Raw genomic sequence first — 27228 nt, 5'->3', positions numbered from 1 at the left:
TTATAGGCAATAAGACAAAACCCTCAGTGAGCAGTGCCACACACTCAGATGATCTGTCGCCGTAGGTAACGGGACTTAATTGGCCCAACTACTGGGCCAATTACACATCGCAACATTGGCTTCATCTGCTACTTCATTCGACCAATGGGTGGCGATGGTGAACACTTGAAAACTCGAGAAGCATACATATATTCATCAAATGGCTAGAAAGCACCAAAATTTCATTGCCATCACTGTTGTTTCCTCGGATTTTATGTTGCTGAAGTTAAAGTGTCTTTTCAGCCATGGTTGTCTTCATTGGTCATGATAACAACTCTTACATTTTTTCCAAAGAAGACAGAACTGAAAAACATGTAATTTTCTGTGCACTGGACAAGACTGCAGTATTTTTTGGGGGGGGGAGAGGAGAAGCAAATAAAAAAGCTTTCATGAACTGTGTACAGACTGAATAACTATTATATCAGTTGGCAATGGAGAAAAAGAGAAATTACCTGAGAGGTCTTGAGCCATTTCATCTATATTTGAAAAAAAGAGAAACCAAATATCATTGGGGGTCAAACTCCGGGTCATTGTTTTACCACTGTTCACATAAAAATAAAAATATTTAACAGTCAGCAGCTGCATCACTGGTGACATTCTGAATCACACTGTAGGAGAGGTGAACGTTTTCTGGTTGCAGATTGCTTCACCTCTGTCGTCCCCAGCTCCATCAGCAGGTGACTTGGAGGGGATAATCCCCGCCAATCAATTACCCTTCACAGCCAAAGTCATCAGCCGGCGCCGGCTGGGCTTATTTCAGCAGTCGTCGAATCAAAGGGGGGAAAATGAAGGGAAGCATTTAACCGAAGTGTGCACATTCTACAAAGCTGTATAACCTGCTAATGGAGCGCCATAGCAGCGAGTCCCATGTGACCTCGGCATTCTTGCAATGATGGATACAGGTGATTTAAGAGTGGCTCGCGACGTTCGATTGCGCTGCTTTGTCGCAATTTCTCTCAAATGAGACAATTTGGTGTTAGGGAAAAGCAGGATTGCTGCGCCTAGAGTCGATAAATAGTTTTCTCCTGCAAAGCAAACAAGAAGCCGGGTCACTCCGCGGTCACTGTGGTCATCACTAGTGAGTTCAGTTACTTACCATTTAGGATTAAGTCATCATTTCGTGTCACATTGCGGAGGTCCCTCACAAATCACCCCACGCTGATCGACTCAGCTCAGCTTAAAGCAAACACATCATGGAAGCGAAGTGAGCGTCCCATCTGTCTGGTGGTGGTGGTGGTGGCGGTGGTGGTGCTCCCTCTCTGGCACACTCTGTCTGTATATCATAATCAAGAATGAACACAATCAGGAATGAATGATCACAGAAGAGACAGAGGAGATGTCTGTGTGGATTCTCAGTCATCCAGATCATGGTTATCCAAGGAGGGTTGAGGATAGAAGATAGCTTTGGATAGACAGAAGAGATATGTATTAGAGCTTGGCTGATGGCATTCATTTCAATCGCAGCCAATTTATTCTCCCAAATAATACAAGCACTAATCTAATAATGACAAGGAGGGGAAATTGCTTTTCACCAGCGCTCTGTCACACAGGCGTACACTCACTGCAAAATTAGCGTATGTGTACGTGTGTGCTTATGCGTACATGTGTAAGTATACTGTATGTGTGTTGCAGTTGCTTCCATTGTGAGAACATGTGCGGGGATTTTGACTATAATTTTAGTTACAGTTTGCATTTGGCAAGATAGATGATAGTGCGTGCGTGCGAGCGTGCGTGCGTGTGTGTGAATAGCGGGCTTAAACTAATTCTTCTTACCATTATCATTAGACAGGGTGAGCAGAGCTGAGAGGGGATTACTGTCTTAGTCATCCTCTACATCACTTACTTTAATAAAACTTCAAGCCTGTGATTACATTTCATATGCAGATACAGTATGCTGCGTGAATAGACAATGAGTAGTAAGACAAGGTTAACTCTTGTGTCACTCCTCATTCTGTGCTCTCTCTCTCACTCTCTCTCTCCTCATGCAGTAAAATATACTTCAAGTATAAACAGTAAAGGTATATGTGTAAATTTTCTTCAGGTAATCTAGGTTTTTTCTAGTTGAGCAAAGGTTTGGCATTTTTAGCAGAACATACTGTAAGTGTAAGAATTAAAAGTAAACATCCTCGTTATGTACTGATTAACCTGCAAATCATTCGACGTAGCACATGTTGCTATTTCAAACTGTTTACAGCAACAGTATATCATATTACTATGGCTGAAAATCAAACCTTAGTGCTTTTTTTTGGTGAAAACCACCCCCCTCCCTCAAATTTAGACTATTTCATTTAGGCAAAGTTTTAATAGGAAATAATTTAATAGGAAAAGCTTTATATTTATTTACGTAAGATATCAAAAAAAGTATTTCTGTGGAATCAAAACTTATATCAGTGATAGTATCAACTGGTATCAAAAAAGCCCTACATATTGTGTGAATTTATCAAATGTTTGCTTTGTAAAACCTCAATCTGACAAGTTACTGTAGCAACTAAAAGCTACAAGTACAATATTTTCCTTTATGTAGTGAAAACGAACAACGCATCTAAAAAATGTACACAGTTACTTTACATATGTGATGGCCTGTACAGCCGTCAAATACATGTAGTCCAGTAAAAACTACATTTTCTTCTCAAATCTCGTGGGGGAAAAGTACAAGTGTCTCTTAAAATGCAAATAGTCCAGTAAAGTAGCAGTGCCATAAAGGTGTTGATTACTTGAGTAAGTGTATTTCGTTAATTCCCAACTCTGCTCACAAACACAATCACATACTACCAGAAGTATCTTTCAAAACAGTCTTCCATCTCATTGCTCGCTTCCTCCCCTTTTACTGTGCAATTCTCAAAAATAGTACAATCGTGTCAAGGCGACCCGCCTGCATCGGTCTTTTTGACGTGCTTCCTCAGCGGTCTGCCCTCACATGTGATTTTGAGTGTGACCATGTATGTGTGTTTCATGCATGTCAGAGCTGGATCAGTTTGGGTAGAGTGTGTGTGTGTGTGTGTGTGTCATTCCTCTGACACACCTCACAGGGAGAGGCAAAGGACTACAGCAGAGCTGACAGTGCATGACTAAATGCCCCCCCGTGAACCTGCCTGAATGGAGCTGACTGCTCCAATGAGGCAGGGCAGACGAGACAAAGCACATGTGGGCGAGGGACCGGAGAGCGATGGAAGAGGCCGGGCTGGATGTGTCAATCTTCCTCGCCAGGGGACAAGGAGACTTTGTGTCAGGGCTAAAGGATAGGAAACTCGGCATTGACCAGGCTATAGTGGGACACTGAAAAACCGGAACTATTGTTCCATGATTCGGTTTTGAGGGCGTTTTGTTTCTTTGGAGGAATGGGAAGCTCGGTGACAATGAGCTTGATGGATGTCCGCGCCTCTGCCCTCTAACATCTGTGGATGATTATTCTTTGTGTCATGGCACTTTTTGGGTTTTGTAGGAAAATGGTGAAAAGGATAGTTTTGATTCTTCATCTGATGGGCCTATTGTTCACAGAAAAATCCTGAGAGTTTTTCTCACATGCTGACGTCTATTTCTTCATTGTCATCGCCTGAGATTAGTTTATTATTCTGCTCCAAAAAATCAGCACAGCAACCAAGAAATTAAAAAAAAAAAAAAAAAAAAAAAAAAAAAGAGAGAGAGAGCATTTTCAAATTTCTCCTTCTCTTCTTCATGCAAAGTCAAGTGTTGGTGCTTGAAGTCAGAGTTTGGGCAAACCCATATTGAACTAATCAATCACCTAATTCAGGTTCTTGTTGAAATTGGCTAATTATCCCTGGAGCCCAGTGGAAAAATCAATCCTACTGATGATTTTGATTGGACTAACCATACTCCAGTTGATTATAAAAGGGGCTTGATTGTGTAAGAGAAGGTGTAGACCGCCTGCTACCATGTGAGAAAAACAAAGAACACTGGCTTGTTATTCATGGTCTAAAAAGTTAAATGGCACTTTAAGCTGGACATGTAACACCTTTTCTTTGTGCTTAAATGAGGAACATTGCAGCCATGGAAGCACTTAACTGCTGAACATGGTAAGTGGGTAAATTGTACTTTGTTGTACTGGCTGTGTGCAATGAAACAGCAGTGACGACTTATAGATTCAGACCATGAGAAACATAAAAACGTCTCAACCATCTCCATGTTTTACCTGAATTGATAAGCCGGTGTCATATAAACAGAGCTAACGGGGCAGTGAGAAGACAAACTGTGCCATCAGATCCTCACAGAGAATGTCTCGGCACTCCCTTAGCTTTTTACTATTAAAAAGCAAAGGCGTGGATTAACTTCATGTATTATTCAGTTTTGATAGATAATCTTTCTTTTGCTGTGGCTGTGTTTACGATCGAGGTTAAGTTTATTGCATTGTCTGGCTTCATATTTTATTGTATTTCCTTGGCTGGCACCAAATAATACAATTAGATTTTTTTTCCTGAGTTGTGTCATTTGGATCATGCTTCAAGCTGACACACTGCAATCTCAATCTCATTAGCAGAGAAGCGGAAGCATGCATATTATGCTGCGTGCTCGGTCGGCAGTGGACACCGCTTTGCCTTTAAACTTCGTTGTTTTTCATGCGTGTATTTTGGTTTATTCATCATTTTGAAGGAAACAACCAATTATGCAAATAGCACTCAAAAGCAACCCATTCAGCAGATTTCAAATGGCCTTTTCTCTGTCTTCTTTCAGTGTTGGTTGTGCTCTTTGTGTATTTTTGATAAATCAAGTAAATCTACAGACTATGGATCACTCTGTGTCATCTGTCAGCAGGAAATGAATGGTTACTTGGAGATTTACACAGGGCTTTTGTATCCTGTTCCCTCTGAGGACAGCTACCATGAGAGAACAGGAGAGCAGAGGTGAACAACAAAGAAAAAAAAAAAATCAGATTTAGAGTCTCCTCTGAGAAATTCATCTTTGATATTAACATCTGATATCTGAAGCATGGCTGCGTCTGTGTACATCAGGACGAAATACCCTTTAAATTTTCCCAGGACGTGCCACTAAGTCTGGATCGGTAAGTAAAGCAGGGGGAGAAAAATCAATAGAAAACGCTGGGGTCTGTCGCAAATGAGGGAAAGAAGATTCATGCAGCAGTCCACTAAAAATAGATAAAAACCTACAGAGTTGATAGGAGCCAGGCAGCTCAGGGCCAGAATCTCCTGAGTGGCTCCAGTCTTCTTATGCCTTCCTTAGGCCTTTAAATCCCTGACCATGCAGACCATGCAAACCAGGCCGACGCCAGCCGCCTGCAGCGTGTCCATCCCCTCCACCTTATCGTTAATTTCCACTCCCGTCCTTGGAAGGTCACACAGTCTTCAGGTCCAACTCCTCTCCCTTCCTTCACTCCCTCCGCCCCATCTCTAATCCAAGTGTCAAAATTGGCCTTGGAGCGCTTGTTAAACACATAGATGGAGCATGCACATATGGCGAATGGCACAAAGGCAAAGATGGACACTCAATCACACACACACACACACACACACACACACACACACAGATGGATTGCTGACAGAGCTTTCAACATAAAGTGACCAGAACATATGCCTGTTAACACACGCTGACAATTAAGGGCCAGATTGTGATGGGAGACAGTTGGACCCCTTTCTTCAAAGCACTTAAAACGTATCCATCTTAAAAAGAGATCTAGAGTGCAACTGTGTCTTAAAGGGGCTCCATTGTGGGAATTCATGATTTCTACCATTTACTCACATTAGTAATCAAAGATGTTTCATGCAGGGATTGATATATCTGGGTGGTGAACAAGAGGCTCGATTTAAAGTTATGGAAATTATGAATATCTGCTCTGTTCACCAGGCAGTTTAGTGTAACTCTGGTCTTGGTTCTGGTCAGTAGCAAAAAAACGATTCTAATCAGGGTGGTTTTCAGCATTTCATCTTGGTTCGACCAGTCTGACTCACTGGACCACTGGGATAAGACCTCCCACTGTGACATTCTGCCTCTTTCCGCTTACTATTCTCAATTCCATTGACATTTTTCAATACGAAACAAAAACAGCAAGTGGTCGCCCTCACTGTCAAGCTACATAATGGAAAATGTTGACAAAAAGGAGTATTCTGCATAAGTCAGGGAACTGGCCAGGTGTAAAATATTCCTCAAAAACATTTAGGCCTCTAGCAAAAAGCGAGGAATGTTATTATAATGCTAATAAAGCTTATTTTTATTGCACTTATCAAAGCCAGTAATTACAAAGTGCTTTAGGGCAAGCATAAAAACAAGAAAGAAGAACATACCAAACACACATACATTCCCACATATATAACATTTAAAACTGAATGTAGAGGGGACATATCAGACTTTTTGTGATTTTCTGCCATTTATATACTGTTATAATGTCTGATATTCATGTGAATGGTGGTCAAAATTCCCAAACTTGAGGTGAAAATATGTAAAAAATTCCGTCTTCAAGTCAAAAACCAGGGCCTCAACCTGCTCTGAATGCTCTGTTTGCAAAGTTACCTCTACTTCCCCATTGAACTGATATCAGATTGTTTGCATATGCCCACAGATGGCCATCCGTTCCACAGCCTTTGTTGCTAAGTGTGGTATATTGATCACATAATGGTTGTATTGTTAAAATGTTTACTTATGCTTTTGGACCTCTGTGAACACGGTAAAATTCAAGGGTTGTAAGTGGTGCATGTGCATTGATCTGTAATGAGAAATATGGCCTTGTAAAGTGAATGAACGCTACCCCTGCCTCTGCCTCGTTAATACACAACAGAAACTGGCCCTTGCGGGGAAAGATAGACACTCGGTGTCAGTACTAGTGAGTACAATGGCCCTGTTTAGAGGAACTGACGAGTTCAAGCCAGAAAATGAGCAGTGGTCGGCGTAGATTGAACAGCTGCAACAGTTCTTAGAAGCTAACGACATAGCTGAAGAAAAGCAAGTAGCTATGTTGCTAAATGTAATGGGTGCAGCTACCTATGGACTCTTGAGAAATTTAGTGCAGCCCAATAAGCCAAAAGACAAAACATTTGATGAAATAGTGGCCATTCTTAAGGGACATTTTGAGCCAAAGCCTTTATTGGTAGCGGAAAAGGTTCCACTTTAGCCAAAAGGCTAATCAGTCAGTGGCACAGTATGTAGCTGAGTTGAAGCAATGCACAGCTAACTGTTAGTTTGGTGCGAACCTACACTCATCACAACGAGATCAGTTCATCAGTGGAATAAGAAATGAAGCTTGCTAGAGGACACTGCTCTCTGAAAATTATCTCACTTTTGCCAAAGCTTTTGAGATCGCTCTCAACATGGAGTCGGCCGACAGAGACACACATGAGAGGAATGGAGAGTGAAAACGTCGGGGCAGCAAGCATTCACAAGGTGAGGCCACAGGGAACCAATAACTGCTACAGATGCAAAGGGAAAAATCACCATGCCAACGAGTGCCATTTCAAGGAGACAAAATGCCATAACTGTGGCAAGACTGTGCACATTAAAAAAGCATGTCATTCCAAGACACAGACAGAGAGTGTAAGGAATTCTCAGGGCTGAGGACAACAAAAGAAACACACAAAATATGTGGAAGCTGTAGAAGGTGGAGGTGTTCACCATTTTTGACTGTCACAAGTGAGGATGCTGAACTGTAGAGAAAAGCAACATTCTCTGTACCTGATGTTGAATTAGAGATGGAAATAGATACTGGAGCTGCAAGGAGTATCATATCACAAGGAACATACAGAAAGAAAATCCTACATCTGTCACTGCAGAGAACTAAAGTTAAGCTTAAAGTTTAAAATGGAGGTTACATTCCTATTTTGGGGCAGATCACAGTCAAGGTGGTCTACGAGGGTCAAACAGAGGACTTGCCACTTTTAGTTGTTAAGGGAAATGGATCAACACTGTGTGGCAGAAATTGGCCAAAGAAACTCAGGCTAAATTGGCAGCAGATACAAGTATCTGAACAAAACAATGTGTAGGTCACTTGGTGAAGTGCTGGATAAGTACTCAGAGGTGTTCGGAGAGGAGTTGGGGACTCTTAAGGACATAAAAGCCTCAATCATAGTTAAACCTGATGTACCCCCTAAACTTTGCAAACACAGACCTCTCCCATTTGCTAGGAAAGAGAGAGTAGAGAAAGAGCTCAGGAGGCTGGAAGAAGCTAACATTATATCTCCAGTGAAGCACAGTGAATGGGCAGCACCAATAGTGCCAGTGGAGAAAAGAGACATGTCTTTCCACCTGTGTGGGGATTATAAAGTGTCAATAAGTCAGGCAGTTGAAACAAACACCTACCCCTTGCCTCGTTTGGAGGAGCTTCTAGCAACCCTTAGTGGAGGGAAGGTCTTCTCTAAGATAGACCCAGCAACAGCTTACCAGCGGGTGTTTGTATATACTGTTAGGACTCGGACAGCACATCAAACCAGTTCTGAATGACAATAAATCATCATAAAACAGCTGCCCGCAGGTGTCCTGACTCCTTGCAGGAAACAGAAGGGTTGTTTTCCTTTTCCACTGCAGCACAACTAGACTGTTTCAGTAACAGTTTTGGCCAATGAGCTATTGTATGTTTACATTTTTCAGTATAAAGGACCAAAATATTATTTTCTACCTTTTTTTCATGCTGTATTGAAAACGTACCAAACCGTGAGTTTTGTATACTGTTTCACCCCTAGTGTCATCAGATCAAGTCAATAATTATTCTCAATGAGTCTTGGTGGTATCAGTCGCTACATTCAGGCCCTCCGTTAAGTGTGCTGGTGGAGTTACACCAACAAGACCCTCACAGGATGCTGTCATGCAATATTTTAAGTTTAATGTTACGTGATTATCATACATTGGGAGTGTTTGTAGAATGTGAAAGGCAACACACCGCACTTCTTATTTGGAAGGTCCTGGCTCCAAATGGAAAAGATGGCGCCGAGCAAGCAGCAACTCTGAGCTTCAAACCGGCTCCAATGCAAACCATTGGATGACGTCACACCTCGCTACGTCCATATCTATATAGAGGCCGTGATGTAAACTAAGGCTGAATCCAAATGTCCAGACTTCCCAACACTTGCTGACTTGTTGTGAATGGTGCACTCCTGGGAAGTCCGAGAGTGTCAAGGTCCAAATCCACAATTCTTTAAGTCCAGAATGGACATTATGAGGCCTTCCTGTGAACTTCCAGAGAGCCTGCTTGGGGATTTCCTTGGAAGATTACCCATAGTTCATAGCAAACGTAAAAGTTGGAGTTGTCATAACATATAAATAATAATTTAACAACATATATGATAATAGCAGGAGAGCTGAACACAAGTGGAAAAAAGACAAGTTGCAGGTGTCTTGACATTTTAAGACAACTGGCACAGATATCAGAAAATTGTGAGCACTAAAAAGAGAAAAATACTTTTCTGATATTATTTCACATTATATGTCACAAACCTCATGTTCTTTTTAGTACCATTATTCTTAATATCCCCCAATCTGCTTGTCTTGATGTTTCCCCAGAGACCTAAAGAAAAATTCCTCCTTTTTTGTTGACAAGATTGCGATCATTAGTCACACATCTCACCTCCTCCTTATCCATCATCCATCCATGCTCTATGGGCAGAACCTGAACACTAGAGACTTCTGCCGACTGAGCGGCTAACTTCCGGTTAGTTCTCTGCTAACTTGAATGGGGATAAAATATTTTAATCACGTGGCTCTTCTACACTTTCCAAATGTTATTGGACTGAATGGATCAATTTCCAATAGTGAAACAAGTCATTTTGCTGGGGCTGTGTGACACTCAAAACAACTTATCCACCATTTTACAGCCACAAAAGTAGCGACAGAGTAGGCTACGATGGAGCCTATGATGTAAGCACGTGTTGACATTGTTAATTATTGTCAGTTGTAATGATTCTCACGGCCAGAAGGGGGAGACAAAAGTCCCGTATCCCAGCTTTAAGCCCTGTCTTAAAACCATAGACTGTATGAAAATATGGATGTAGTTACCATGACGTCACCTATTGTTTTCTGAAGAGCGGTTTTGAAGCTCAAAGTGAGCCGCTCCGGCCGCTGCCATCTTGGCAGTACGTGACTCTGCCTAACTCCCAGCCAATCAAAAATGGGCAAAGAGGCGGGCCGAATGGCTGAAACAAGCCACCTAGCGGCTGGTGTACCTGTTGCTCAAAGCAGCCATGTCCATCATTATGCATAACTTTACAGCTTAATAAAATTTAAATCGGTGAGTTATAAAAAAATTCACCCCTTGTACAGTTGTCATGAAAGGGGAAATTAGCTATAGAGACCAAAGCCATTTTTTGTACCAGGCTGTAAACATGTTTATTTCTGCTGTAAAGTTGGGCATTTTAACATGGGGGTCTGTGGGGATTGACTCGCTTTTGGAGCTTCAAGTGGCCATTCAAGGAACTGCAGTTTTTGGCACTTCCGCATTGGCTTCATTTTAAAGCCCTGGTGGTTGCAGCTTGCTTAAAACACATCTTTATTCCTTGGCTTTTAATTCAGTATGAGAGTTGCCTTTCTTTGTCCTTTTGTCCGTTAAACTGTACTTTGTGTTTTTTACTGTGTTGTTTTATGGCTTTTGCTATTTTGATTGTACAGCCCTTTGGTCAACTGTTGTTGTTTTTACATGTGCTTTATAGATAAATTTGACTTTGACTTTGAACAATAATAAAAGCAACCAGTGAACTCCCTGCACACAGTTTATAAACTGTTATATTTATTTTTGATGTGCCTGACCTATAACTTTATTGATGTTGTGAGGTTTATATCACATAAATTGTTTATTCCAGTAACATTAAAAAACATTCCAAAAATTTCTTTAAAATGAGTTATAGGGTCAGGAATTTTGATTCATCACATCACTGAATCACTGGCCATTTAAAGATCCCTTTCTAATTCACTTTCAACATCCTTTCAAAATCTGCAGTCTTTGTTACGTGCAAAACTGTATTATTTAAAAGTTTATCTGAAGCTAAAATGAATTAGCCAAATCAAGTGGATATCTTTCAGGGTTAGTCTTTTTAGTACAAAATTCCTTCTTTTTGTTTAACTAGAGAGACTAACAAAAAGAGGCAATTTGGCACTAAAAAGACTATTACTTTGGAAGATGTCCACTTGATTTGACTAATTTAGACAGCTGAAACCTCACTTTAGATTCAGATAAACTTTGGAGTACATTTTTATCCAAAACGAGGACTGTACATTTTTGTCTTCCATCACTTACACTGAAAGCACATTTTGAAGGTGAAGACATCATTGGTATAACGCAAGTCTGGAGGTGTACATTTGGATTCAGCCTAAATTGAATTGGTTCTCACAGAGACGGAAGCACAACAGCACACACACTCTTACTGTACAGTGAACTGGGTTTGTGTGGAAACCAACATAACCTCCCAGTCACTGCCACCAAATCGCGCTGTGTTCCTCACTGTAGTTAACACTGCTTCAAGGTCTCAGGAACAGAGTTTCATGCATACATAAAATATGAGCGCTAATGACCAGTTTCACCATTACTGCAACGTGCAATTACCATCATAATGATTTGCCATTTATTTGCTTTCACAGCAATGTGAAGAATTGGGTTTAATTAATAATTTGCTAGTGAGGAATTAATTGGAGGATGCGGCTGTCACAGCTGTGCGAGTGTCCCCTGCCTTGCACGGAGGGCACAATTAAGTGATGATTGCCAGAGCTGCCATGTTGAAATGTGACCCGCTTTGAAGACCAAAACGAAGAGGGAGGATGAGAGTTCGGGAGGCAGAAATGACACTGACAGACAAATGGAGGGTGTTAGGTTTAGCTACTGTCGCTGTGTCAGCTCCCATTAATGCTTTCTGCTGAAGTGGGACAGGATGCTGAATGCTTATATTTTTTATACACACTGACATACATACACATGCACTTACATGGTCCTTGGCCCTGTTTGCATTAGAGAGAAACTGTTATGGAGGTTTAGCATCTGAATTTTCAAAAACGCATTAACACTAGAGAGTGAATGTCTCTGCAATCACCGGTGCCCTTTAACATTTTACATTTTGTCACTTCACAGTTTGATAAAGCAAACCTTGAGCTTTGCACTCAAAAATTCCAAAAACCTTTCCTTCATTTTTCATGACAGGAGGAAGATTGAAAACGTGTTTCCAGCTGAAACCTGCCTGCTGAAAACAAACAACGGCTGAAATGGTTTGATTTGCACAGGATTAGCATTGTCAGGGGACGTCTGTCGTCACTGAAATATGGCAGATCGTTTTCTGTGGATTCTTTTTACAGATTAAGAGAGGATTAAAATCACTGTCCACAATTATCATAAATTAGCGGATGTCCCTATAGGTGATGTTTGTGCTTTGCCAACAGAGTCTGCCTCTCTCTTTCTCTCACACACACAAATGTGCTCACATAAAGACCAATATCAGGTTGCCATTACAAATTTAAGATGATTTTGGCCTTTAATTAACCTCTTGATCCCGTTTTTTGTAGTTAACTTACCTCTAAAGTTGGAAAAAAATAAATTTTCACTCACTAATTTATATATACCCACCAAGATATTCTGTATTCTCTTTGTTTTTGTATGGGCCTTGGAAAACCGTTGACTTAAATCTAAAATTTTATTATTATAATTACTCCCACAGAACTGAAAGATCCATGACTTATTGACACGACTTCCTAGTTTATATTCAGAACTGCCCGTCAGACTCTCCTTTGCTTTGTCACATGACAAACTGCAGATGTATTCACACTTAATTTCTGAAATTTCTTGTAGTGCATCAAGAAAGACCACAGTAAGTTAGGCCAGAACCAGTAATGGAGGGTACTTTTTTTTTTTTACAATTTTAAGGTACTTTTATTTTATTTAAGTATTTAAATACTTATTATTTATTGTTACTTCATTCTCTAGTACATTTAAAACAGATATGTTGCAGTTTTTACTCCTCTGTCATAGTTGTTAGGATTTTACAAAATAAATGATCAACTCATAAAATTTAACACAACAGTACATACATAAGTTAAAATTCACTCCTCCTTTACCTGCAACAATATTATGCAGTAATGTAATATAGAATAGCAGAGGCCTTTCTGCATGAGTATTTTTGCTTTTAATACTTCAAGCTGCATTAATCAATATTTTCATATGAGCAATGATTTATGATTCATATGAGCAATGGGTCAAATGACTATGTGGGATGTGAAAGGCTTATAGTGACAAATCCACAGAAATATCACCTGATTTTAGTGTCCTCCTCAGCTCCACAGAGCATTTTTCATTGTTTTTGTTGTTTTTTTTGTTTTTTTTTTTTACAAACAGCAGCTTCACTGTTTGATTCACTCTCACTGCTCTAATCAGCCTCTTCTCCAACAGCAGCTGGGAGTTCAGCTAATGAAATGAATGCTCTGCTGGAGGTGTAAATAGGGAACTTTTTGCCGACACACTGCTGCGTTAACTGTATAAGTGATAATATGGCAATTCTGTGTTATGTAACAGTTTCATCCACTGCCTCCATGTGGCCAAAAAAATCCACAACACTCACACATCTTTGACATATAATCACAATATAAAGTTGAAAAACTATTAGCAAACAGTTACCAGTTTACATAGAGCATTAGCATTCAGACACAGCACAACATTAGCAATTATTTAGAGCTGTGTTTGTGGCAATATTCAATCAATATTCATTTACCTCTAGGCTATGTGTACGTAGGGAAATATCTGGCTTTTGATGCTTAACTATTATCACCAGCTGGTTGCTAAGTTTGTCTGTTTGCTATGTGGCCCTGAGTGGGTAGCATAGAGGGGGATTATCAGAGCTGAAACCAAACCAAAAAAATTAGCTAAAAGACGCTAAAATGCTCTTAGGTGATAACTCTCTGTGAATTTGTCACTACGAGTGACCCCTTTCATATTGCATATAGTAATTTGAGCCATTGCTCATATAGAAATATTGATTAGTGCAGCATTAATTACATTTTGCTGATAATATTCATGTATAATTATACTTATGTGTAATTTTAAATATACAACTTTTAGTTTTTTAAAGGATATAAATACTTCCTCCACCACTGGTCAGCACTGGGTGAAGTGAACATCAATACTGCATGAGCCGAACACGATCCTGGTGACCTCTTGCTGCAGATCACTGATTGCATACAGTAAAGGCAGCAGCAACTGTGTTACATGTGACACAATCAAGACAAAAATAAACACAAATCCATTCAGAATTCTATTAAAAGCAAACAAAAACAGTCAGATTGTGTCCACCTGCTGCCATGTGGCGGTCACTGACCTCAGCGCAGCCAAACACAGAGCTAATAACCAGGTACGTTCCCTGGAGGTCTCCCCTGTGTCCTTTAATCCCTCTGAGACGAGCTGCACTGCTCCAGAGGAGATGAATAACCACAGCACTCGGTTTCAACACTCTCACAGGGGTTGTATGTCAAGATCACACACTACCAGCCTTTCCGTTTATTACATGAGAAACTCTGGACACAGTAGGAACAAAAAAGAAAGAAAAAAACCTAAAGGACAAATGTCAAGATCTGGGAACAGCAGTTCAGAGGTGGACATGCTTTTCTGGACAGAGACAAGTTAGAATTCGTCATCGTGGTCAGGATGAGGGACTGTAGATGCCAGAGGTGTTGCTTGAGTAGATTGTTTATTCCTGCCACTGGTCCGAGGCAGATAGAAACTTGAAAGGATTATGCACCTATTCAAACTCTCCCCTGTAATCCTTATAAAGGACAACAAACACCTGAGGCGCTACGCCTCCACAAAGTCCACAAAGATGATTGTATACAACTCTGACAGGATGTTTGTGACTTAAAAAGCTGCTTTCCTCATTTACATCTCTTGCAAGTTTTTTTCACTCAAGGTCGGACATCTTCCCATGGGGAAACTAGCAGTAGCAATGCAGATGAAAACGAGTCCAAATTCTTTTCTCTGAACAAGCTGTCAGATATAAGGGCCAAGATTGGAGGAACAACATGTCATGTCTTTAGAAGAGATTTTCATGAAGTCATTGTTTGCTTCTTTGCTTTTACGGCGCTTTTATGTGAGTGAATTAACACAAGCAGACATTTGACGGGAAATAAGTCCTTTCCTCCATCCTGCAACCACTTCTGCTGTAAACTTGAGTTTTCTTTATTTATTGGGGAGTGTTTGTTGTGAACAGACACAATTGTGCTGCAGGATGAAACTGGCAATTTGTCTGACACTGACCTATAAAAACGTCTTTGCACTTCCACATTAAAAGGTTCGACTGGTGTGTGTACACCAGTCGCCCTTGTAATTTCTCTGATGATTCCTTTCAAGCAGTTTGGTTTATGGATCACGGAAAGGCCGCCGACCCAAACAGCTTCAGATACAATCAGGGGAGTGCACTCAGCTTTTTTTCAGAATTAGCTGTCTGTGCACTATACTCAGCATCAAATTAACGTAAAAGTAAGAGGCTGGAGCACTGATTCAATTTTGACAGAAAAGGTGGAGCCATATCCATTGAATTTCAAAATCTTCTTGACCTCTGAACGTCCCTGCTGAAACACAATGTTCAGTATAGTCTCACATTAGTGACCTGTATCCTTAGTACGTAGGAGCACTGTGCCAGTGCAGGACAATGGCCTGCCAGAAGTCATTCTGTGTTTGTGTTTGTCGTTTTGTTGTAAGTGAAAGACACATTATGGGTTGTTTTAATTTCTTAAAAAATAGGTATCATCAAGGGCACAAAGCTGCACAAAGCTTCAATCTCTTTGCTAGACAGAAACTTTATACTGAACGGTCTCGCAAAAACACAGATTACACTCAATCCCAACATTTTTTTGTGAATTCTTCCTGCTCTGCCTGCAAATGGCAACTATAGTTTGGTTAAGGTTAGGCAACAAGAACTAAGGTATGAAAGACATCCATCATGTCTACACCCTGACAGGACACACTATCTACCACTTCTAAATCTTGTTCTGCAGTATCGTCCAATATGTATGCAGTTCCAGTGGAAACTAGGCTGCAAAGCTCACTGGTGCCTTTACAAAAAAGTGCTTGTGGAAAAATCTTGCACTTGGGTAACTAAAACTCCTCATAACTGCTCAACACACCTACAAGAACATTACTTTTAGATAGTAGTTTTTAGTAGGCTCAATCGACAGCAATGTTGGTTGGTCAGTCAACCATTTTGGTGCCGAATGAAATATCTCAACATCTACTTTATGGATTGCTATGAAATTTTTCACAGATGTATGTGGTTCCCTGAAGATTTATCCTATTCACTTTGATGATCCTCTAAGTTTTCCTCTATAGCTCACATTTCACAACTAATAAGATCACATTGGTGTTTTTTAGTTCAAGGTCTCAACAACTATTGGATGGATTGCCATGAAATTTAGTAAAGAATTCATGTCCACCTTGGGATAAACTGTGATAACTTTGGTCGTCCATCAACTTTTAGCACCATCATCAGGTCAAAATTTCATTTCATTCAATCCTTATACCTGCAAATCTAATGACATTCCCATCATCAGTTGTACTTTGCTAGATATGTTTTAAATTGGCAGTGCTAATTGGCTTGTGTATCATCCTGCTAATGTACATTCTCTCAGTCTACTGACCTGATGACACCCTACAGTTACAGTTGGCAGATGCATTCAACTCAATGCTGGTGAAATTGGATGGATTTTTAATTGGTTGTAATATGGGTTATTATTAGTAGTACTGTGGTCATGTTTTGTTAAAGGCTGCAAGGAATTTGAGCCTTTAAATCCTCTATCCTAGAAAACACTGCAAACACATGGTATGAATGTATGTTATGGTAGTTTCTTTTCTTTTATGTGGTCTTAAATGGGTCCACATCAGTGACTGCCAACTATCCACACATGTCCAGATTGCATTTCAGCACTTCACAAATAATAACATGTAGTCTCAGGTTTCCTGTTGTGTTTTAGTGGAACACAGATGATTTCTCCATGAGAAAGAGTGAGGTTACTAATTAGACAAAGCAGATGGTGTTGTGGAAAATCTGTGCTGTATCACTGTTGACTCATGACACTATGGTTTTTTTTTTTGAAAACATGCATAAATGTACACAGTAACAACACTGAGCTCTGCTAGCACCCCCAGGAGGCCAAACTGCTCCTAACACCCAACAAACAAACCAATGAGTCAAAACTAGTTTCTTTATTAGAGTTTTGGATCTTAATACCAGGAGACTTTGTGAGTAATTGTGATTTTACTAGTTATAGGTGCAGTGTGTAGATTTTAGTGGCATCAAGTGGAAAAGAATTGGCAGAAATGGAATATAATATTCATAAGTATGTTTTAATTAGTGTATAATCACTTGAAAATAAGAATCTTTGTGTTTTCGTTACCTTAGTATGAGCTACATAGAGAGTGGGTCCTCTTCCATGGAGCCTGCCATGTTGCACAGCCATGTTTCTACAGTAGCCCAGAATGGACAAATCAAACACTGGCTCTGGAGAGGGCCTTTCGCAATTTTTGCAAGTTTCACGGCCACTGTAGGTTCTCCTACACGATGGAAGGGGCGGGAAGGGTATTCAGTTAGTTGCAATCTGCAACCTCACCGCTAGATGCCACTAAATCCTACACACTGGTCCTTTCAGAATTTGCATGAAGAAAATAGTCTGTCAGTCAGTCCAGGCTGTACTTTGCTATTTGGTTCATTTCCTTATGCCAAACTTTTCAAGCATGCTGTTGGCAACAGCTGGCTATCACATTTCCTTACCTGTCTCCTTGCAATGAAAAATCCAAATACTTTAAAAATATTTTCTTGCACTTTGAAATCTCTCAGTTTGAATTGCATCATTCTCACTTTGCAAAACAAACTGAATCAAGTCTTTAATATATAGTTTTCTCCTCTTATTTCCTATTAAGTGGGTTTAAGGTTGGAAAGAAAATTACACAGACAGTAACATATATATTCTGTATCAGCTTGTTCTGCTCTTCATTGAAGCTTAATGATGTTTACATTGAGTGACATATTCAAACCAAAGACTCCATGTTTTTATGGCAGCACTGTCCATCAAATGGAAATAATGAATAATAAATAATGAGTCATGTCACATCATTCTGTGCCATGTTGTGCACACTTTCCTAAAAGTCAGCACAGCAACATATTTGGTATCTTTGGGACCTCCATGAAGTTCTGTTTGGCTGCACAGCATGAATTTGTAATGACTGTCCCACTGGTGATTCAGTGGGGTTTAAGAGGCGTCAAATTAATCAGTGCCAACTCTACTGTTGCGCTCAGAGTGAGCTGCCCTTGGTAACAGAGCCAAGTAAATACAGAAAACGTAATTGGATGCACAGCAAATCTTGTTACCTATGGTGAGAAAGGATGATTGTAGTAAGCATGCTATCCTTTTGCAACAGCAGTCATGTACAGTAAGATTATTTCACAGTGTGCACCATCCTCTGCTCAGATGTTACTTTAATCAAACACTACCACTCTTCACCCTGCATTCATAAATGACAGAAAGATAAGCGTTTTTTGTTTTTTAAAAAAAAGGCTGCTACAACTTAAATGCAGTGTTTAGAGGAAGAAGTCAAGCAGGAAAGTAAGGAACAGAAAAAGCAAAATCAAGACCACCAACTAAACCCCTGAAGAAATGAACTCAGGCATGCGGTGTAACTGTGCTGCTCCCTGTTTTCCACAGACCGGTGATGGATGGAAGTCAGCAGATTGTTGCAGCCCCAACCGATTCATCCAGGAATGTTGTGACATCTATTTCTAATGGCATCTGCGTTCCACGAGAATCAAACCTAACACCGTCTGACAGAAACATATGTCTCCGTTGTGCCTGTATGACTCCAGTTCTCCAGGCTCAACTCTACTGTAGGGATGAAAAGGGAAGCTTTGTTTCACAGGTACTCGCTCAAACATTCAGTAGCTGCTCCTCTGATCTGCCTGCTGCTCACATGTAGAACAGCTGATTGCTTATTACTCTACCAGTAATAAGCAAGGGGTTAACATCAAACAGAATCCTCTATTCTACATCCTATACGGTGCAGCAACCAGTGCAACAGCCGCTAGTACAGAATTGTCACAGCCAGATGCTGTGGAGATGAATATTAACTGGAAAATTAAAAGACCAGTTTCAACCTTTTAAACTGCAACTTTTCAAATCACTCTTGTGGTGGCTTCAAGTGGAATGAAAGGATCTGCTGGGAGATTAGGAGTATGGGATATGGGGATGAGGGATGTGGCTCACAGACATTTGGTTTATGACCAAATACCTGAAAAACTAATGACATTCCCATCAGCCCCAGCTGTACTTATGCGGTGTTAAGTGCTAATTAGCATGCTAACAAGGTAAACTAAGATGGTGAGCATGGTAAACATTGTACCTTCTAAACATCACCGTATTGTCACTGTGAGCATGTTAGCCACATTAGCATTCTGATGTTAGCATTTGGCCAAACACTGCTGTGGGTTAGGGTTCATTATGACTAATTATAGGGGAAGGAGACGGAGTGCGACAAAGATTCCCAACCAAACTCAAACTGAGGACATTGGTTTATGTTAGGGGCTGAAACATTGTTTTTCTATAAATTAGTCTTTTCACTTTCTATTATCACCTCCCCACCAGAGGACTTTGTTTGCTGTAAACAGAGCTGCAGAGTGAATACATTTTTGATGTGTGAGGACATAAAATCAAGGTGAAAATCTGTTTAAAAAGATTTACTTTTATTCCCCTCTTGTGGATCGATAAGGTGTTACTGTACCATATTTTTTTAAAAAGTCAAGAAATTGATGAGCCACTGGAGATGAAGTAGCAGAGCAGCAGTGGCTCGGTAAACATACAGAATAAGCCATCATTTCTAAAAGTAATCTAAATGTTAAGTAAAGTAAAACTGCCATGTTGATGTGTGTTTGTAACTCAGTGGGATGTCATGTAATATAGACACAAACTGTTTTAGTGGCTGCACAGAAATAGTTTGCACATAAGCTAGATCTTTAGATAGTTCTGCATATTTCAAAAGTTCATCCCTCTAAATCCTACAGGAAACTATTTCTGAGGAGTGTTCAGGCATGTGTAATGGGTTGTCAGGTGTCCTTGCAATTTTAAAAATTTATACTGTACTTTTAAAATGTTCTACTTACTTTTGCACATGTATTTAACTGCACTGAACAGTGTATATCTATTTTTATAAACACATCCAGAGACAAATGTTGCAGATGAATTTAGAGATCCTATAATCCTAAATGTTGAGTCTATTCAGTGAATACTCTATAGTTATACAGTATGTATCTGTTCATTTAAAGTATGAACATAAATTAATGAATAAATAAATAAATAAAGTTCAGGAAACAGGGTTGTTGGGGGGGGATGTGTAGTCTTTGTGACAGGTGCATTGGTGGAGTAGCCACGTACTATTAAGAAAAAGGGACATCTGCACACACAAATCTGTATGACATATCTAGGAAAATATTAAAAATGCAATGGAAATATTAAAATCACATGTGATTTTTTTTAGATATATCATAGATTTGTATCTGATTGGGGTCGGGTGATGCCCTGTGGTTTGTGGGAGGAGTTCAGCCACAAGGTGTAGCCTACTGCCACTAATAAAATGTTTGTGATAATTAGTCAGTATGAACCCTGCCTTTAAAGATGTTTATTTCCATTTATCAGCATATACCTGAAGATGGTCGTTGACTGAAATGTTGTATATATTAATGTATCTTTATTGAGCAAGTGAAGACAATGTGTGGGTGTCCCTTCTTTTTAGAACATCCCAAAATGATCCCAGCTGTGAAGTTGCAGCTTTGAGCAAAAGCAATTGACATTTTTCATATTCGGAATTAGTTAAATGAAAAAGTCATTTTTCTGTTCAATGTAACTTTAAAATGTAAAATGTCAGATTGGGGATTTAAGGTCATATTTGTTTTGTCACACACCTGAATTTCTTTCTGCTGTAGCAGGAAGTGACATTTGAAAAGCAGCAGAGAGGGGAAGTGAGGGGAAACCTGCGGATCGAAGTCTGCTGTCTGTCTGTCTGCTGTGAGGGAACATGGAGGAAGGCTGTGACACGGGGTGCAAATGATCAATGCTTCACTTCCAGCAACCAGCTCAGAGAATGTGGACGGCGTATCAAAATCATTCTGTAATCTTTCTCTCTCTCTCAAAAAAGAAATAAAAAAAGACCAACAGATTTGTCTTTGAACAACACATTCAAGCCCCAGTTCTGTCCAGTAGAATTATTCAGCGTCTGACAGTTGAATACTGAGTTTGCCTGCAGGCAAAATCCCAGGTAATATACAAACACTATGTGTGTGAGTGTATTTGTATCAATATGGTTGTGAGAACAAACATTTGTCTGCACAGTCACACCATGGGGACTTGCCTGCCATCTGAGATCATAAATCAAGTCCCACCAAGGTTGATCATTTATTTTAGGGTTTAGACTTTGGTACAGGGCTATGATTGGGGTTTGGCTAAAGTGGCAAATGTTAGCCAAAGTGTGCATGTAAAAACTTGACTTTCTGTGGTAGCTGGGTATGTAGAGAGCCTCTGCATTGGCACACCAGTTAAAGCATGAGGACCAAGTTCGAGAGCAGTACAACAGTTTGTTGTCTTGTCCACAGGTTCACAATTAATAGTTGACTGGCAGATGTTGATGCAAATGATGATGATGATGATTTAAAGGCTAAAAAAGGCAGATGAAACAATAAGCAAACAAAGGTACTCCAGTAATCTTAATCAAAACGATAAATCGGTACACAAAGGGCACTTTAAGACTTTAAGTCTTAACTCAAACTCAAAAACACTCATTCGGCTTATAAACAAAGAAACCACAATAACTATAACAAATGTCCACAACTTACTTGAAGAATGCATCTGATGCACAGGAGAAGGAAGCTAATACGCACAGCTCACCATGCTGCAGCAGACAATGGGAAGAGACTGAGCAAGGCCTGAGCCAGGCCTCTTGTCAGTTCAGGTGTGGCTTGTTAGATGGTGTCCCGCCCACCTAGGTCTGGGCAGGAAGGAGGATTTTCTACAGTGCACGTTAGTGCTAGCTTTGGTCTGAGGTAGCGGGGCGTGTTTCCAGAGCATGAAAGGCAACAGCTCGCACTCCTTATTTGGAAGGTCCTGGCTCCACATGGAAAAGGTTTGGCGCCGACCATAAGCTGCAACTCTGGGCTTCAAACTGGCTCCAATGCAAACCTTGTTATGTCCATCTTTATATATAAGCTATGGGGTAAGGTTGAGGTAAGGATCAGATGTTGGTCAAATATTAAGAGGAGGCTACATGGTGAAGGTGGTTGGGTTCATAGAGTGATGCACTCAGGGTGCTACCCCCAGATTACAGTTAGAGTAAGAGTGGGATGTTGGTCAAAGGGTTAAGACCTAATGAGACCGCGAGGATGGAGTTAGGGTTGTGTCAGTATGCTTCAGAGTGCTTGTTTCTAAAAAAAATCCTTCCCTCACACATTTCTGATGTCTAAATTTGGAGGGCTGCATCTTACAACTTTTGTAACTTTCTGAAACAGACAATCCACTTCACACATCGATGGGCCATGAAGGTGAGAGAGTGAGCAGGTTTTGAATTTTTCTCTGAAGCTTGTTTTATTCATTCAACTTCAACACTTTTTGTGTTTGCACAACATGTTGGCAGCCTCAACAACTTCTATTCCAAAATTTTGCTCTTGTGGCTGACCAGCTGGTGGACATACAAGATGCAAGACTCTGACACCATAGACCAGGGTTCACATCCTGAGTCCTGCATGTGGTTCGGTTTAGGCAACAACAGCAGGAGGTGGTGGGGAAGAGCGATGTGAATCGCTGATATATCTGACCTAAAATCCACACACATTTCACACATAGGTGCACAAAACAGTGCCACACTGACTAAAATGCAGTTGCTCTACACTGGAGATAATATACAGTAACAATTGATTTTAAATTGTGTCTAGATATCATTTTCCTGATATCACTTTGTAGAGCTCAGAGGACCAAAATAAGTACTCCAACTTCATGTTTTTGCAATTGAAATGTAATCTCTGCTGACTTTTTCTTTTTCCCACAGAATATTTAATCACTAACAAAGAAGTTTACCCTGCCAAACTACTACCGACCAGAGAATTCTTACCTCCTTTTTAATTACAGACAAGGAACAAAATTTAAATAATCTCCACAAAAAGCCTGATGCAGAAAGCATGACGTGATTTCTGTGACAGCTGCATCTGTATTCACAGAGATAAAACACTGAGAAAACACTGCTAAGTACTGTCAGTATAATTTGTTATCTTGACCGAATTTCAACCGAAATACCCAACTACTCTACTCACTCGCAGTCATTTCTAATTACAGAATTTCACATTAAAGTTAAATCATGCTGTTATCAATTTCACAGGCCACTGCATTAACAAAAGGTCATTCTAGGTCACTGAATATTAAGATCTATCAATGTGCTCGGTCTTATGACATTGCTCGGATTCAGATTCAGAATTGAACGGTATTATCTGGTCATCTCTTTTTCTCTTATTTGATTCAAATGTGGATGGAGAAAACAATTTTACTGATGTTTGTCTTTTTTTTTTTTCACCTTGCAAATCCCTTGGAAGGAAAAACATATTTTTCAGGTCATATTTTATAGGAGATTAAACGAAAGCAGAACTGCTGTTCAAAACATTTTTAATCTAATTTTCCTCTCTTCCCCTTACAATTCTCATTACTGTTGTATAATGCATTTGAGATCTGGCTCAACACCTTTCTCTCTGAAAAGCTCTTTATTCATTCAGAGAAGTGCCACCCCCTGCTCCCACTTTCCCACTGACTCAGCAAGGCGGCATGAAATAACACTGCTTCAATTTAGACTGCTCCTCCAATAACCAGATAGAGTTCAAAGGGTGTTTAATCTCACCTGTCACTCAAGCGGCTGCGAAGGAAGGCCGACATGAATGAAGAACAAAATGGCAGATGAAAGTGTGTGAGGGACAGCGGCACGTCGGGGTGAGCCGGAGGTCTTTGATTACTTTTCTCAGCAGACGTACGCAGAGGAACCATCTTCCTCTTTAGGGAAACATGTTAGCGTTATCTGGTGATTTTACCTCTGGGGTTCTGCCTCTGTCCATCACTTCCTGTTGATTTACACAAAAGCACAAACACGGTTTGACTGTAATTAACTTTGTCATGTTTATAGAGTTGCACAAATAGCAAAACCATGACCACATGACAGTGAAAGCATCAATGTATGAGTTGATCAAAGTTGGCAATCGCCCCCTCTGACAGATGGAGATAGTTTATTTGAATGTGGAAGTTTTTCAGTCTTAAACAAGAGTCTACAGACATGCTAGCGTCTCTGTGATGTTAGCATATTGATGTTTAGCAGGTATAGTTAGCATGCTAACATTTTCTGATTAGCACTAAGCACAAAGTACAGCTGAGGCTGATGGGAATGTCATGGTATGCGGTTTTGCAGGTATTTAGTCATAAACCAGGTCAGAGGATCATCAAGTTATTTCAAGTCATCCTGATTGGGACATTAATGTCTGTACCAAATTTTTAGAGATCCATCCAATAGTAGTTAAGACATTTCACTCAAAACCACAATTGTCAACCTCATGGTGGTGCTAGAGGAACAGTCAGGGGGATCATGAATCGTCTGGGGATCATGAATGTCTGTGCAAAAATTCATGGTGATTCATCTAATAGTTGAGATATTTCAGTTTGGACCAAAGTGGTGGACCGATCAGCTGACCTCTGACACATGGATGTATTAGGACAGCTAGATACAGCACTGCCACTCTGACGCTGACAATTTCTTCCAGTGGACGACTGCAACTAAATCCCCTACAGCCGAAAATATAGACCATCATTATAAACGTCTGTAAAATTGTTGATGGGAAACTTAAGATGGCAAACAAGGTCAATTATTACTTTTCATAAATTGTGATTTCACTCCACCCACTGCATAATTTTGAAAAATGCTAAAAAGTGGACAAGGAGCTGAGAGAGGGGATGGGGCATGGATGTGTGAGGCAGGAGGGCAGGAGTTCCTCAGTGACATCCCCTGGCCAGAGAAAAATGATAATAATAATAATAATAATAATAATAATAATAATAATAATAATAATAATAATAATAATAACAATAATCATAATCATAATAATGATAGTGAGAGGAAGACAAACAGTGTGACAGAATTTAAATGAGCCAGAAGTCATTTTTAAAGAAGCCTTCTGTGTTTAACTTGGTTTATTTTCACATGAAGACAGTTTTGGCTTTAGCAGCTAACAGCAGCACTGATCTGCTGGTGGAAATCTCTCCGTATGTGACTGTCCGCGGGAGGAAATGCTGCTGGCAGCCACAAAAACAACAGAAATCCTCTTCACATTTTGTCCGGAGCTCCACCGCTACTGAACCTGTCCACTGCAGAGCTGTAGAACTGTGGTCCGCTGCGATCTGCTGCTGCTCCGCATTGGACAGGTTCGGTAAGGATTACATGGTTAGACTGCAATTTAACGTTTTAAAACAAGATTTTACCATCTGATAACTGCAGGAACAGACAGCCGGAGAGTTAAAGAGCTACAGGAGGATGCAAAGAGGATTTCTGTTGTTTTTGTGCCTGCCAGCAGCATTACCTCCTGCGGACAGTCACAGACGGGGAGATTTCTTCAAGCAGGTCAGTGCTGCTGTTAGGTCCTGAAGCTAAAACTGTCTCCATCACCACATATTTGAAAATGAGCGTGGGCGGTTTCACAGACTCACACTCAAGGCTGGGGGCTGGGGGAGGTGAACCATTTATATAAATTTCATGATGTGGAGAACTCCCAAACGGTTAACTTTACATCAGCATTGGCCCTGGATTTTAAACAGCAGATGACAGATTGAGCCATTTCAACCCATGAAATGCCGATTTGTATGAATTTGGTTTTGTTAATATTAACGCCAGCATTGATGTGTTTCATTACAGTTTAGTCATAAAATTTAGTTTACAGCTCAAAAAACACATTTAGGTGTGCAAGGTTTGATATTTGTAAAACGTTCACGCAGCCTAGAAAAGCTATTTTATGTGCATGATGTCATACCAAAGTAAAGTCTCCGGGGTGAGCGGGACCGAGCAGATGGGAAGAGAGGGAGAAATAAACATTTGCATGTGCAATGGGCCACACAACACAGCACCAAATCAGGAGGTATCAAAACTTTTTTGGCTTATGCACTTGGCGAGCAATTCTCGAAACGAATGACCACCATCTTGGAGTCCAATATGTTAGAATCAAGCATGCTAACGTGCTAGCCAATATCATAGATTACATTACATCCATATATTATTATCTCACTCAAGTAACAGTTTCTCCAACCTAAATTATAATATATGTATATATATATATATATATATATATATATATATATATATATATATATATATGTATATATATGTGTGTGTGTGTGTGTGTGTGTGTGTGTGTGTATATATATATATATATATATATATATATTATAAAATGCTTTTTTTTTTTAAGGACTTCCAAAATTAGCGTTTTCTGATCTGATCTAGGAGAAAGGATGCAAACACAAGACTCAAAATCCCCTTCTACCAAATCATCCACCCGGCCTCCTCCATCCTTTGCTTCTGACACTCATTTTTTGCATGACTACAGCACATGCTTGTCAGGAAAACATGAGGAAGATAAAAGTGTTTGAACAAATGACAAATGCTGTTACATTTCTGGTGAAGATAGTCTCCAAAAACAGATTTCATGTTTAATGTAAGGCTTTTATCATGTTTGTACCCTTTCACTGACCCATTTATTTGGCAAGTATATCTGATCTGATCTGATGTCACACATTTTTGCAAAAGTTTAGCCATCTCAAAAATACACTTTTGAGATCCATTGTCATAGAACATGAATTTTAAAACAGCCTGATAAATAGAGCCTTTCCAAAAGCAAATATTTTAACAGAAAAGTAAGTGACTGTGTGAAGAAAAATATCTCTGTTGTAAATAAGCCAGCAGAAAACGAGCGATGCAATTGGGGTCATGGATAGATCAGGGGGTAATCAAGCAGCTTTTACAAAGTATTGGAAAAAAACTATGAGACTCCAGATCTTCCTTTTTAACTGGGGCTTGTTCATGATCTAAACAGGCAGCTTTTTTTAAAGAGGATGTTACATCTATTCATTTGTAAAATATGTCTTTCTTCACCCTGCAATCAAAAAGGTTTAAAGGTGGAGAGAGCGTCATTAGTACAACGAAAAACTGCTGTTAGTCTACTTCAGTTAAAT

At 39.9% G+C, this 27228-nt stretch overlaps 1 long non-coding RNA gene across 1 annotated transcript; it reads right to left on the bottom strand.

Moving 5' to 3' along the window:
- Positions 1 to 265: 265 nt before the first annotated feature.
- LOC121906091 lies at positions 266 to 21944 on the bottom strand. The gene is made up of 4 exons (XR_006098539.1): positions 21822 to 21944; positions 1136 to 1312; positions 492 to 515; positions 266 to 378 (listed from the first exon to the last, which is right to left on the bottom strand). It is a non-coding gene; the product is annotated as an uncharacterized LOC121906091 (long non-coding RNA).
- Between the last annotated feature and the right edge of the window lie 5284 nt (positions 21945 to 27228).

The sequence above is a fragment of the Thunnus maccoyii genome, chromosome 10 (assembly GCF_910596095.1).
Source record: "Thunnus maccoyii chromosome 10, fThuMac1.1, whole genome shotgun sequence".
Classification (NCBI taxonomy): domain Eukaryota; kingdom Metazoa; phylum Chordata; class Actinopteri; order Scombriformes; family Scombridae; genus Thunnus; species Thunnus maccoyii.
The sequence above is the reverse complement of the archived record's forward strand: the minus strand, read 5'-3'. Positions and strand labels throughout refer to the sequence as shown.